Below are 12,490 nucleotides of genomic sequence, written 5' to 3'. Positions count from 1 at the left end.
CCTGATCTGGGAAGCTCCCACATGCCACATGCCAACTAAGGCCATGCACCACAACTACTGAGCTGGTGTGGTGCAACTCCTGAAGCCCAAACGTTCTAGAGCCTGTGCTCTGCAACAAGAGAAGCCGCCGCAACGAGAAACCCAAGCACTGCAAGTAGAAAAAGCCCAGGTGCAGCAACAAAGATCCAGCACAGCCAAATATAAATAAATAAATAAATGAAATGTTAAAAGCTCCTTGGGATGATAGAAATGATGATTTGGTGATGTGAACATGGATACTTTAAAACACATTTGAAGAAATTGGAACACTTACTCTCAGCTGATGGGAATGTAAAATAGTGTAATCATTTGGAAAAATTCATATGGCAGTTCTTAAAAAGAGTAAACATAGAATCACCATATGATCCAAAAATTTCACTTCTGAAGATATGACCAAAAGAATTGAAAGCAGGGACTCAAAACCCATGTACATAGCAGCATTATTCACAATACCCAACAGGTAAAAACAACCCAAGTATCCAAGTATCAACAGATGAATGGATAAACAAAATATACCACTTATCCATTCATCTGTTGATACTTGGATACTTGGGTTATTTTTACCTGTTGGGTAATAATATATATATTATTATGTATATATATACATACATATGTATATGTACATATATACATAATAATATATATTATGTATATATTATAATAATGGAATATTATTCAGCCTTGAAAAGGAGTGAAGTTCTGACACATTACAATATGTGCAGACCTTAAAGACACTATGCTAAGTGAAATAAGTCAGTCATAAAAGGACAAATACTGTGTGCTTCTACCTATATGAGTTACCTAGAGTAGTCAATGGAGAAGGCAATGGCACCCCACTCCAGTACTCTTGCCTGGAAAATCCCATGGATGGAGGAGCCTGGTAGGCTGCAGTTCACGGGGTCACTAAGAGTCGGACATGACTGAACGACTTCACTTTCACTTTTCCTTTCATGGAGAAGGAAATGGCAACCCACTCCAGTGTTCTTGCCTGGAGAATCCCAGGGAAGGGGAGCCTGGTGGGCTGCCATCTCTGGGGTCGCAAATAGTTGGACACGACTGAAGCAACTTAGCAGCAGCAGCAGCAGAGTAGTCAAATTCACTGAGACAGAGAATACAGTGGTGGTTGCCAAAGGCTGGGAGAAAAGGAATGGAAGTTGGTGTTTAGCGGGTATTGGAGAACATGGGTGGTGATGTTTGCATAGCAATGTAAATATACTTAGGGCCATACAACTGTACACTTAAAAATGAATAAAATGATACACTTGTGTTCCATATATTTTCCCCAATTCAACACACATCTGAGACCAGAGATTCCTTTGCTTTATCTGAAGTGGAAATCCAAAAGGCTTTCACCAGGAGGCAACCACGGAAATATAGGCCAAGTTCAAGACCAAATGCAGAAGGTTATAATCATCTCACAAAATGTCCAGCCTTATCAGAGGACAAAGGCTTCCCATTTGTTACTGGGTGTGATTTAAGCTGTGTTCCTTTGGGGCTTCTAGATCTGGTTAGTGAAAAGTCAGCATTGTCCCCGATTAGCCCAGCAAGATGAGAAATTACAGCCCTGAACTCAAAGCAGAAACAAAAGAATGCTCTTTTTCCCCGCAGGGTTTGAAAACCTTAGTTAAGGCTGAAACTACTTGCGTCTCCTACTAAAACCCTGATTTTAGAGAGCCCACCTTGTTAGTTTAAAAAGTAATATTGGTTACTGCCAATCCATATTTCCTCTCTGCTTTGCTGTTGGGAAACTGACCAATTTCACTACATAAAAGGGGCAAATTCAAGTGGTTTACAGGCTATTTAGAGTAATTTTTTGACAAGTGCAGGCTGCTTTAAAAAAAAAAAAAAACTTGGGAAGGCTGATGGCAGAATCAATAGAGAATTTCTAAACTCAATAAACTGTAATACAATCTCACTAAGATGACTTTTTAAAAATATCTGAGTTATGGATTTCTAAAATGAGACATTTTTTTCACAAGCAAGCAGTGAATAAATGACAAGATCGTGGGAGACATCCTTGAATGAAGCAATATGAAGCTATTCTATTTTTAGGACCTGACCTTATTTTCAAGTTCAAGTATCTCTGCAAATTTGTTGAGCCATATTCCCTTTCTATCTGCTGGCCCTGGACAGACCAACCCCCTGAGGCTCATATAAGACTCTGACATGGGAAGTGTTCCCACTACATTGTTAAGTAAAACAAATGGATCCACAACAGAAACAGACAACACAGTACATGCAAGTCAGAATTTTTTTAATGTGTTATATATACATAGAAAAATGACCAGAAGGAAATCTACCCAAATTTTAACAGTGCTTATCTCTAGGTTGGAGGCTTGTTGGTAAGGTTTATTTATGTGTGAGTGCAAATTTTATTTATTTTATTTTAGTATTTCCCAAATGTTCTACGAGGAGCATATAATGTTTTATAACCAAATAAAAAGAAATACATGTTATTTAAAATAAAAGGAAAACATTTGCCTTTGAATCCATTTTCTTTGGAGCTGGTGTCTTCCATTACTTGCCCACTCTTTACCTTTGGTCACTCTTCTTCCTGCCTTCGCAGTGGGGTACTATGCTGACCTTTGGACATGAATTTTGCCTTCTGTCTCTTGCCCACTCCCCTTGATTGTGAACTATGATTCTCTGTATGTGCCTTAACTGCTGTTGGATTTCTGAGAGTCTGTCTCCCTGGTAACTGGACAGTTGCCCACACACTTTCTTGGCCTTTGCTGTGGCTTTTCATGAGTCCATGAATAAAGCATAGGTTTGGGCTTTTTCTTTAAAAATACTGTAGATCCTTGTATTGTCAGTGTATTAGTTTGCTCCAGTTGCGTAATGGAATACCATGGACTGAGTGGCCTAAAGAAGACAAATTTATTTTTTCATAGTTCTGAAGGTTGCTGCTGCTGCTGCTGCTGCTAAGTCGCTTCAGTTGTGTCCGACTCTGTGCGACCCCAGAGACGGCAGCCCACCAGGCTCCCCCGTCCCTGGGATTCTCCAGCCAAGAACACTGGAGTGGGTTGCCATTTCCTTCTCCAATGCATGAAAGTGAAAAGTGAAAGTGAAGTCCCTCAGTCGTGTCTGACTCTTCGCGACCCCATGGACTGCAGCCTACCAGGCTCCTCTGTCCATGGGATTTTCCAGGCAAGAGTACTGGAGTGGGGTGCCATCGCCTTCTCCTCTGAAGGCTAGAAGTCCTAAATCAAGGTGTCCACAGAACTAGTTTCCTCTGAGGTCTCTCCTTGGTTTGCAGACTGCCACCTTCTGTGTCCTCAAATGGCCTTTCCTCTGTGCATGTGCCTTGCCGTCTCTTCCTCTTCTTATAAAGACATCAGCCAGATTGGATTAGCATTTATCCTAAGAGACCCTTTGGACTGTATGTAGCCCACCAGGCTCCTTTGTCCATGGGATTCTCCCTGCAAGAATACTGGAATGGGTTGCTGTTTTCCATCTCCAGGGAGTCTTCCTGACCCAGGGATTGAACCCTGTCTCCTGGACTGCAGGCAAATTCTTTAACCACTGAGCCATCAGGGAACCCCCTTAAGGGCCTGTTTTAATCTTTAAAGGCCTTATCTCCAAACAGTCACATTCTGAGGTCCTGGAAGTTAAGGCTTCAACATATGAATGGGGGTAGAGACACAAATTCTCGAAACCAGGCTTCAGCAATACGTGAACCGTGAACTTCCAGATGTTCAAGCTGGTTTTAGAAAAGGCAGAGATCAAATTGCCAACATCTGTTGGATCATCAAAAAAGCAAGAGAGTTCCAGAAAAACATCTATTTCTGCTTTATTGACTATGCCAAAGCCCTTGACTGTGTGGATCACAATAAACTGTGGAAAATTCTGAAAGAGATGGGAATACCAGACCACCTGACCTGCCTCTTAAGAAACCTATATGCAGGTCAGGAAGCAACAGTTAGAACTGGACATGGAACAACAGACTGGTTCCAAATAGGAAAAGGAGTACATCAAGGCTATATATTGTCACCCTGCTTATTTAACTTATATGCAGAGTACATCATGAGAAATGCTGGGCTGGAGGAAGCACAAGCTGGAATCAAGATTGCCGGGAGAAATATCAATAACCTCAGATATGCAGATGACACCACCCTTATGGCAGAAAGTGAAGAGGAACTAAAAAGCCTCTTGATGAAAGTTAAAGAGGAGAGTGAAAAAGTTGGCTTAAAGCTCAATATTCAGAAAACTAAGATTATGGCATCTGGTCCCATCACTTCATGGCAAATAGATGGGGAAACAGTGGAAACAGTGACAGACTTTATTTTTTTGGGGTCCAAAATCACTGCAGATGGTGATTGCAGCCATGAAATTAAAAGACGCTTACTCCTTGGAAGGAAAGTTATGACCAACCTAGACAGCATATTCAAAAGCAGAGACATTACTTTGTCAACAAGGGTCTGTCTAGTCAAGGCTATGGTTTTTCCAGTAGTCATGTATGGATGTGCGAGTTGGACTGTGAAGAAAGCTGAGTGCCAAAGAATTAGTGCTTTTGAATTGTGGTGTTGGAGAAGACTTTTGAGAGTCCCTTGGACTGCAAGGAGATCCAACCAGTCCATCCTAAAGGAGATCAGTCCTGGGTGTTCATTGGAAGGACTGATGCTAAAGCTGAAACTTCAATACTTTGGCCACCTCGTGCGAAGAGTTGACTCATTGGAAAAGACCCTGATGTTGGGAGGGATTAGGGGCAGGAGGAGAAGGGGATGACAGACGATGAGATGGCTGGATGGCATCACTGACTCGATGGACATGAGTTTGAGTGAACTCCGGGAGATGGTGATGGACAGGGAGGCCTGGCGTGCTGCGATTCATGGGGTCGCAAAGAGTCGGACACGGCTGAGCGACTGAACTGAACTGAGAGACACAATTCAGTACATAGCAATCAAGGTTCTTAGTTGTGAACAAAACTCTAAAGGCTTCCCTGGTGGTCCAGTGGCCAAGACACCACATTCCCAATGTAGTGGGCCCAGGTTCGATCCCTGGTTGGGGAACAAGGTGCCGCATGCCACAACTAAGACCCAACACAGCCAAATAGATAAATAAATTAAAAAAAAAAAACAAAAACCTCATTCTGGGTACAGCAGAAGTGGGATTTATGAAAGGATGTTAAATAATTCACAGAATGTCCTGGAAGACAGGAGAATCTGGCAAAGAGGCTTCACAGCCCAGATAAGACCCCAACCACATGTCAGAACTGCTCCTATGAAGATCCTATAGCCACCATCACCAAGCCAAGGAGGTTCCCACTAGGATTTCAGCCACCTCTGGCTTTGAAAAGTGAATGCCATTCAGCCATGGATTCCATGGGATGTTTGCCTCCTTATGTCATGGGCTTCTGGAGAGAAGTGTCATCTCTAATGCTCTCTCTGGTCACAAAGAGCCTTGATCAAAGATTTGTGCCTTAGATACAAGACAAACTGGGAAAATAAACCATTGTCTTTGACACTAGGGGATTTAGAATTATAGTCATGCGATTGGAAAACCCTAAATTCCTAAATAGGAAGGATTTCAAAAGGTTCTTGGCAGCCAAAGGTAAGAAAAATAGCTATTACACTGAAGATCAATACATTTAGGAGCATGGTGAATTATGTTCTTGAATGGTTCCCACTCACTCTTTCCATCTTGAGTTTGATTTTCTTTTTTGTTGTTTGATTTTTATACAGTTCTAATTGTGGAAGTAATAATTATGGAATTAATTTTTCTCAAGGGAGAAAAATTTGAAAACTTAGAAGAACACAAAGAAAAAATTTTGAATACCTATAATCTTACTACCTAGAGATAATCACTGTTGCCATTTTGGTAAGTTCCCTTATATTCTTTTTTATATGTATATATATAAAAAAGACTCTAATATGCATATGCTATTTTGTAGTCTTCTGCTTTTACTTATCAATATATTATGAATGCTGGGTTTTCTGAGTCAGTTTCCCCCACAAATAACTACACTATGAAAGGGTCTACCTAATAGCTTTTAATTTAGCCTATATCAAAATCAGAAATTTTTTATTTACTTAGAGCTAATTTTTAATGTTGTTTAGTTGCTAAGTTGTGTCTGACTCTTTTGCAAACCCATGTATCTCTCCTCTATTTGTACATTTTGAGGGGAAAAAAATCCAATATAACAAAACCAAAAAATGTTTTGAGTTTTTCTTCTCTTCAAATGAAGACCCTCCTGTGACTTTATAGGCTGTTACTATATTCACCCAAATTAATATGATGATGAGCATTTGTAGTTATTAATATTTTATTGGATTTTTTCTTTTTTTTTTTGGCCACACCATGCAGCATGCAGGATCTTAGTTCCTCAACCAGGGATGGAACCCATGTACCCTGCTGTGGAAGCACAGAGTCTTAACCAGTGGACTGCCAAGGAAGTCCCCTTGGATTTTTAAACATTTTATCATATAGCTGATAGATAAAATAATGTTTGTATTAACCAGAGAATATCCAATCTCATTTAAAATCCTCTTGTCAGATGTTCCTACATCTACAGAGGATTTTCTATTATTTTGTTCTTAAAGAGGTCACCGAGGGACCCAAGAAGGCACACAGATCTTTTCCCAGAAGGTTTGCCATTCTGTCAGGGTCTGAGTCAAGCTCCAGGACTGGAGCAATACAAATTCATCCCTATCTTCACTCCAAAGTCCTTGATTAATTGATCTATTTTAGAACAATATCTGGGCTTGTCTGTCGTTCATCTCCAAGACTCCAAACTCCTATATTCACCTGCCAAACACGAAAAGTCATTCACATACAAAGGTACCATGCTTTATAGTAGATGCTATATAGTAACTCAAGAAAGCTGCTGAGATCTGTGTTTGAAATCCCAATTTCATGACGAATTTTCAGTCTGGTTTGTTGTTGTTTTCTTCTCTGTGATAGGTGGAATAATGGACTCTCAAAGATGTCCCACCATTGAAACAAGTATATATGTAATGCTATATGGCCAAAGGGACTTTGTAGATGTGATTAAGTTTATGGACCTTAATATAGGGCGATTATCTTAGATTATCCATATGGGCTAAATCTGATCACATGAGTCCTTAAAAACAGAGAATTTCCTCTAACTCAAAGCAGAGGAGAGATGTGGCAGAAGGAAAAGCCAGAGAGAGTTGAAGCATAAGAAGGACTTGACATTGCTGTGGGGGGTCACATGGAAAGCATGAGAAGGAATGTGGGCAGCCTCTAGGAGCAAAGACTAGCCCCTGACTCATGGCCAGTGAGGAAATGAGGACCTCAGTTTTACAATCACAAGGAACTAAATTTGGCCAACCCTCTGGATGAACTTACCCATCTATTTGCCAAGAAGTGATGGGACCAGATGTCATAATCTTAGTTTTCTGAATGTTGAGTTTTAAACCAACTTTTTCACTCTCCTCTTTCACTTTCTTCAAGAGGCTCTTAGTTCTTCTTCACTTTCTGCCATAAGGGTGGTGTCATCTGCATATCTGAGGTTACTGATGGGGAAACAGTGGAAACAGTGACAGACTTTATTTTGGGGGCTCCAAAATCACTACAGATGGTGACTGCAGTCATGAAATTAAAAGAAGCTTGCTCCTTGGAAGAAAAGTTATGGCCAACCTAGACAGCTTATTAAAAAGCAGAGATATTACTTTGCCAACAAAGTAGTCAAAGCTAATGTTTTTCCAGTAGTCATGTATGGATGTGAGAGTTGGACTACAAAGAAAGTTGTGTGTGTATTACTCGGTCGTGTCCAACTCTTTGCGACCCAATGGACTGTACTCTGCCAGACTCCTCTGTCCATGGAATTCTCCAGGCAAGAATACTGGAGTGGGTTGACATTTCCTTCTCCATGAATAAAGAAAGCTGAGTGCCAAAGAACTGATGCTTTTGAACTGTGGTGTTGGAGAAGATTCTTGAGAGTCCCTTGGACTACAAGGAGATCCAACCAGTCCATCCTAAAGGAAATCAGACCTGAACATTCATTGGAAAGACTGATGCTGAAGCTGAAACTCCAATACTTTGGCCACCTGATTCGAAGAACTGACTCATTTGAAAAGCCCCTGATGCTGGGAAAGATTGAGGGTGAGAGGAGAAGGGGACGACAGAGGATGAGATGGTTGGATGGCATCACCGACTCAATGGACATGAGTTTGAGCAAATTCCGAGAGTTGGTAATAGGCAGGGAGTTGTGGCGTGCTGCACTCCATGGGGTCGCAAAGAGTCGGACATGACTGAGCGACTGAACTGAACTGAACTGGATGAACTTGGAGAGGATTTTTCTTCCTGAAAGTTTCTGCCAACACCTTGATTTGGGTATTGTTAGACCCTAAGCAGAATACCCACCTAAGCTATACTGTACCCAGACCTCTGACCTACAGAACTGTGAACTAATAAATGAGGCTGGTTTCAAGGCACAAATCTGTGGTAATTTGCAATGACAGCCAGGGAAACTAATACATGGTCTGAAATCTAAATCCACTCTTAAGAGGTAAGATACATTTTAAAGGTTAATAATTAGGTTAAAAATAGAGCTTCGTTAACCCAGGAATATTAACACATGAATTATGATAACATTATGATTCATTCAGAAAACTTCAGAGCAATTATGGCATTAATACAGACCAGTCAAAATGGGGCTCAACACTTTGTAAATCCCCTATTTGCTTCTAGGGATCACTCCTTCAGAGGGTTGTGGATGTATTTATCATGTTTAAAAAAGAAAAGGGGACCAACATTCTTATAAAAATGAAAACGGATTCTAATTCAAGGACTCTATATGTTGTCTTCTCTGTATGTGGAGGGGATAAAAATGTGTGAAGCTATTTTTAAATAATATTGATAGGTCGTCCTAAAAACACAGAGAAATTTAAAATTCCAATCTCATTATCCAAGGTAGCAGTTTTCCTACTCTCCATTCCAGCAAAGTCAGAACCTGTTGAAATGCAATTCTAGCCAGGCAGAAATTAAGAGACAGAGTTGTTAAGAAGGGCCCCCAGAAACAAGAAGCAGCCACAGTTTTGCAGGCAGCCAATGTCAGGGGTCAAAACATTGACTGTGTCTATCTTTTTAAATCACTATATTTTGCTTCAGGCTTTGATGTGGTCAGAGAAAAGAAGACACAGAGAAATACATCAGGTATGCCCTAATGATGTGCAACAGGGGCTGCGGGTAGTCTGAACCCAACAGAGATGCTTCCTTGTTATTTCTAATAATTGTTTATCATCACTGGATGGTTGCCTGAGATCATTTAGGAAATAAAAAATTTTTAAACACTGACATACAGAAGCAATTTCTGTGACCCATGTTATTTTTCAGATGTTCCAGGTGTCTGCATTGAGATCAAACTCATGTTTACTTTGGTTTTCATGATTTCTCAGGTAGACAGTAAGAAAGATGTGTTCAATTGTTTTATTTAAATGTTTACTGAAAAATACAGATGTGTTGATATCCCCTATCCCAGAAGCCACATTAGAATAAGCATATAAAGTATAATTGCAATTGAAACAGAACTATATTTATATTGTCTACACCCAAGAGTATTCCCAATGAGAGTAAGACTAGACACAAAGTTGGAACTTATTAAGTAGATTGCTTATTTAAAGTGTTAGAATAAATAACCATATAATACCATTCCAGGTGAAATGAACACAGTCTTACTAAGATTATATGTGCAACAGCTACCTCTATAATCAGGTTTCTAAATTTTATTTGGAATAGTGAAGTTACCTTTGTTGCTTTCGTGCCAGATTTATAACTGTGCACAACGTTCAGTCTCCACTACCACTCTTAGCAACTGTAATATATTAAGTAGCAGTTTCAAAGACATATTGCATTAAAAAGGAAAAATTGTCATTTTACTATGGAGAAATACGGGGGTTACTTCCTTAACCAAGTAATTCAAGTTAACTACATCAGTAACGGGACAAGCTGACCTCCTGATCTTATGCACTGGAAAGCACACAGTGTCATTTCTCTGATGTTTCTACCAAACATGCCCAACTTGAATCTATGGCTGAAGAAACATGCAAACCTAAATTGAGAGATATTCTACTAAACAACTGACCTGTTCTATTTTTTAAATGTCAATGTCATGAAAGACAAAGAACAATGAAAAAGTTGTTCCAGATTTTAAAAGCTTAAAGAAGATATGACTGCTAAATGTGGAGTATGATCCTGGATTGGATCCTAGACCAAAGGGAGGGAAAGTTGCTAAAAAAAAAAAAAAAACATTATTGGGACAACTGGCAAAATGAAAAGCCTGTGTACTAGCTCATAATATTGCATCAATATTATATTTTTTGAATGGGATTATTTTCCTATGGTTATGAGGGAGAATGTCCATGTTCTTTTTTTTTAATTGAAGTATAATCGGTTTACAATATTTTGTTAATTTCCGCTATACAGCAAAGTGATTCTGTTATACATATACACATATTCTTTTTCATATTCTTTTTTATTATTGTTTATTACAAAGTATTGAATATAGTTCTGTGTGCTATACAGTAGGACCTTGTTTATCTATCCTATATATACTAGTTTATATCTGCTAATCCCAAACTCCCAGTTCATTCCTCCTCATCCTTCTCCCTGTTGGCAATTGACAGTCTGTTCTCTATATCTGGGGACAAAGCAATGGCACCCCACTCCAGTACTCTTGCCTGGAAAATCCCATGGACGGAGAAGCCTGGTAGGCTGCAGTTCATGGGGTCGCAAAGAGTCGGACACGACTGAGGGACTTCACTTTCACTTTTCACTTTCATGCATTGGAGAAGGAAATGGCAACCCACTCCAGTGTTCTTGGCTGGAGAATCCCAGGGACGGGGGAGCCTGGTGGGCTGCCATCTATGGGGTCGCACAGAGTCGGAAACGACTGAAGCTTTCTATGTCTGTGAGTCTGTTTCTGTTTTGTAGATAAGTTCATTTGTGTCATATTTTAGATTCCACATATAAATGATACCATATAGTAGTTGTCTTTTTCTTTCTGAGTTACTTCATTAGAGTGATAATCTGTGGTTGTATCCATGTTGCTACAAATGGCATTATTTCATTCTTTTTTATGGCTGAGTAGTATTCCATTGTCTGTATGGAATATATACACATCTTTATCCATTCATCTGTTGATGGAAGAACGTCCCTCTTCTTAAGAAATACACACTGAATTATTTAAGGGGAAAAGGGGCACAAGGTCTGTGACTTATTCTCAGATGGTTTCAGTTCAGTTCAGTTGAGTCGCTCAGTTGTGTCCGACTCTTTGTGACCCCATGAACTCCAGCACGCCAGGCCTCCCTGTCCATCACCAACTCCCGGAGTCCATCCAAACCCATGTCCATCGAGTCAGTGATGCCATCCAACCATCTCGCCCTCCGTCGTCCCCTTCTCCTCCTGCCCTCAATCTTTCCCAGCCTCAGGGTCTTTTCCAATGAGTCAGCTCTTCACATCAGGTGGCCAAAGTATTGGAGTTTCAGCTAAAACATCAATCCTTCCAAGGAACACCCAGGACTGATCTCCTTTAGGATGGACTGGTTGGATCTCCTTGCAGTCCAAGGGACTCTCAAGAGTCTTCTCCAACACCACAGTTCAAAAGCATCAGTTCTTTGGTGCTCAGCTTTCTTTATAGTCCAACTCTCACATCCATACATGACCACAGGAAAAACCATAGCCTTGACTAGATGGACCTTTGTTGGCAAAGTAATGTCTCTGCTTTTGAATATGCTGTCTAGGTTGGTGATAACTTTTCTTCCAAGGAGTAAGCGTCTTTTAATTTCATAGACGCAGTAAGCGTCTTTTAATTTCCATCTGCAGTGATTTTGGAGCCCCCAAAAATAAAGTCTGACACTGTTTCCACTGTTTCCCCATCTATTTGCCATGAACTGATGGGACCGGATGCCATGATCTCAGTTTTCTGAATGTTGAGCTTTAAGCCAACTTTTTCACTCTCCTCTTTCACTTTCATCAAGAGGCTCTTTAGTTCTTCTTCACTTTCTACCATTTTCAGATGGTTTAGAAACCAATAATAATAATGAATACAATTAAATATATACACAAAATATATCTTTATAAATATAAGTATATATATAAATATGTATAAATATTTACAGAGAGAGGAGAAGAGAGACAGAGAGGGATAAAGTGATAAAGTGCTTGCAAAATGTTAACAACTGGTAAATCTGAGTGAAAGATGTACCAAAGACCTTCATATTATTTTGTTTTCTAGATGAGACTCATCTGTAAATGTTAATTATTTCAAAGTAAAAAGTTAAAATTAATAAATATATAATAAAGAAATAAATGTTTAAACTAATAAATATAATATAATAAAGAAATAAACCCCCAAAGTTGACAACAACTTTGGGGCCTTCCCTGGCAGTCCAGTGGTTAAGACACCAAGTTTCCACTGCAGGAAGCACAGGTTTGATCCCTGATTGGGAAACTAAGATCCTGCATGCCATGCAGCACGGTCAAAAAACAG

The 12,490-nt window shown here is 39.8% G+C and overlaps 1 non-coding gene across 1 annotated transcript; it reads left to right on the top strand.

Annotated features, from left to right (window-relative positions):
- Positions 1-4,975: 4,975 nt before the first annotated feature.
- Positions 4,976-5,048, top strand: TRNAG-CCC (transfer RNA glycine (anticodon CCC)). The gene has a single exon. It is a non-coding gene; the product is annotated as a tRNA-Gly (tRNA).
- Positions 5,049-12,490: the final 7,442 nt, after the last annotated feature.

This window comes from Bos javanicus, chromosome X (genome assembly GCF_032452875.1).
Source record: "Bos javanicus breed banteng chromosome X, ARS-OSU_banteng_1.0, whole genome shotgun sequence".
Taxonomy (NCBI): domain Eukaryota; kingdom Metazoa; phylum Chordata; class Mammalia; order Artiodactyla; family Bovidae; genus Bos; species Bos javanicus.
Note: the sequence above shows the minus strand (reverse complement) of the source record. Positions and strands in the feature narration are given on the sequence as shown.